General features: G+C 45.5%; 1 pseudogene; it reads left to right on the forward strand.

Moving 5' to 3' along the window:
• Positions 1 to 358: 358 nt before the first annotated feature.
• On the forward strand, positions 359 to 1,090 carry LOC102826633 (annotated as a pseudogene).
• Positions 1,091 to 3,129: the final 2,039 nt, after the last annotated feature.

Here is a 3,129-nt window from a genome sequence, read left to right on the forward strand (position 1 = left end):
AAAGATTGAAGTTGTCAAAGACTTCATTTTACTTGGATCCAATTTCAACACTCATGAAAGCAACAGTCAAGAAATCAAATGATGCATTGCACCAGGCAAATATGTTGCACAAGACCTCTTTAAAGTGTTGAAGAACAATACTGACATTTGAGGATAAGGTGTGTTTTCAACATATTTTCAACAGCTTTGTATGAATGTGAAAGTTGGACAATGAATAAGAAGACCACAGAAGAATTCATGCATTTGAGTTATGGTGTTGGAGAAGAATATTAAAAGTACCATGGACTTCTAGAAGAACTAACAAATCTGTGTTGGAAGAAGTACAGCCACCTTTCCTTTAGGCAGCACGCTGGGCAACATGGCGGTACAAATTTCCAAGAAGAGAAAGTTTGTAGCTGATGGCAACTTCAAAGCCGAACTGAATGAGTTTCTCACACGGGAGCTGGCTGAAGATGGTTACTCTGGAGTTGAAGTTCGAGTTACACCAACCAGGACAGAAATCATCATCCTAGCCACCAGGACACAGAATGTTCTTGGTGAGAAGGGCCGGCGGATTCGGGAACTGACCGCTGTGGTTCAGAAGAGGTTTGGCTTTCCTGAGGGCAGTGTAGAGCTTTATGCTGAAAAGGTGGCCACGAGAGGTCTGTGTGCCATTGCCCAGGCAGAGTCTCTGAGCTACAAACTCCTAGGAGGGCTTGCTGTGCGGAGGGCCTGGTATGGTGTGCTGCGGTTCATCATGGAGAGTGGAGCCAAAGGCTGTGAGGTCGTGGGGTCTGGGAAACTTCGAGGACAGAGGGCTAAGTCCATGAAATTTGTGGATGGTCTGATGATCCACAGTGGGGACCCTGTTAACTACTACGTTGACACAGCCGTGCGCCACGTGCTGCTCAGACAAGGTGTGCTGGGCATCAAAGTGAAGATCATGCTGCCCTGGGACCCAAGTGGTAAGATTGGCCCGAAGAAACCCCTGCCTGACCATGTGAGCATTGTGGAACCCAAAGATGAGATACTACCCACCACCCCCATATCGGAGCAGAAGGGTGGGAAGCCAGAGCCACCTGCTATGCCTCAGCCAGTCCCCACTGCATAACAGGGTCTCCTTGGCAGCCGGATCTGGGATTTGGATGTTGCTCTGTAAAGAACTTTAAAATTTAATTAAAATCTTTTAAAAAGAAAAAAAAGAAGAAGTACAGCCAAAATGCTCCTTAGAAGCCTGTATGGTGAAACTTCATCCCTCATATTTCGAACATATTGTCAGGAGGGACCAGTCCCTGGAGACGGGCATCATGCTTGGTAAAGTGGAGGGTCATTGAAAAAGAGGAAGAACCCCCATGAGATAGATTGGCACAGTGGCAACAACAATGGGCTCAAGCTTAATAACAATTGTGAGCATGGTACAGGACTGGACAGTGTTTTGTACTGTTTTGCATAGGGTCACTATGAGTCAGAACTGACTGGACAGCACTGAACAACAACAATGATCTTTATTTGGACAGTAGTGGAGTCCAAAGGAGCTCTGGTAACGTAGTGGTTACGAATCGGGCTGCGAACCTTAAGGTCAGCAGTTCGAATCTCTATAAATTAATACCACTAAGCTTATCTTGAAGGCTACGTAGACAAAGGCAACAGCAACTGAGCAGACCCAGAGACATCAAAGGAAGGCCAATGTGACTGAAGTGGACAAGGTGAGAAGGTGATGAAGGAGGTGTGACATCGGAGAGGAAGATAGGCACTGGACTCTGGCTTTGTAGACAGAATGGCAGGTTGGGTTCTATGGGAAGTAGGCAGTAGAATGGATGCTCATTCAGGAATGCCCTTAGAGCAGGGAGGAGGAGGAGGCAGGACTGGACAGAGGGACAAGTCAAGAGCTTTCAAGGCTCAACCACAGCCTTGGCTGCCCCCATGGGTAGTTATAGATTGAGAATAACTTGCCGCAAGTTAAACCAAGATGATCATAACTTTTTACAGTTTACATAGGACTACCATTGCATGTAGTATCTCCATATCATGATAAAGCTGTTGGTTTCTATTTTAAGCATAAGGGAAGCCACCACAGTCACATGGTAGGGTCTAAAGAAATGATCTTGACTATAAAATGGTGTGTTCTGGGAAGGGCTGTGGTCATTACTGTAGTACAGATGGAGTCCTGGCCAGGGTGCCAACATGTTGTGTAACCATGGCCAAGCCATTTCTCTGTTCAAGATCTCAAGTTCTGTTCAGTGAGAAAGTTGGTCTCAAGATCTCTGAGCCTCCTGCCAACTTGAGTATTGTATACCTCTTCACAGCACCTTTTCCTAGCAATAATAGTATCTCCTTAGGAACAGCTGTTTTAGCCACTGTTTCTCAACCTAGATACTATTGATATTTTGGGCTTGCTAATTCTTTATTGTAAGGTGCTGCTATGGTGTGCACTGCAGAATGTTTAGTAACATTCCTTCCTTCCAGATAACAATAGCACTCTCACACACACCCACAGTTATGACAACCCAAAATGCCTTCAGACATTGCCATATGTCTCTTGTGGAGCAAAATCGCATACGTTGTTCTTGAAACCACTCTTTCAGTCTCAAATATTTGGAAAGTTTCTTTAAAGTCACAGCCTATGCATCCTTGGGCTCATTGTTCAAGATCCTTGGGCTTCTGCTTGGGCAGTGGAGCGTATGCGGGGTTGATTTTAAAGAATGCTTGGTGGCTTCTGAGAGATGGGGCAGTAAGGACTGTAGTGAGCTTTGCACACTTGAAAACCTGCAGATAGAAATCCAGGAGTCTCCCCCACTGCCCCCAGCCTGATTACTAACTGGTTCCTCAGGAGTTTTGTGAAGAAAAGCAAACTCACACCCGCCAGATCTTTCTGCCCTCTTCCTAAGTAGATTCATTGCCTTTCCTTCTGGCATTTTCCTTAGGCTTTTTGCTAAGACTGACGCAGCTATTGCCTTGCTTCAGAATTCTCCGCTTAGCTTTGAACTCTTTGAATCAGGCCCCAGTACATATTCTCTGAGCATGTATTAATATGCGTTGTGGAAACTTCAGCTCCCTCAAAGAATTTGCCACATTTTTTTCTCTGAACCAAAGCCTCTGTGACAGGAAGGAGCTCCCAGGATTGAAAAGGATGCCTGAGGACAGAGACAC

The sequence above is a fragment of the Chrysochloris asiatica genome, unplaced genomic scaffold (assembly GCF_000296735.1).
Source record: "Chrysochloris asiatica unplaced genomic scaffold, ChrAsi1.0 scaffold04953, whole genome shotgun sequence".
Taxonomy (NCBI): domain Eukaryota; kingdom Metazoa; phylum Chordata; class Mammalia; order Afrosoricida; family Chrysochloridae; genus Chrysochloris; species Chrysochloris asiatica.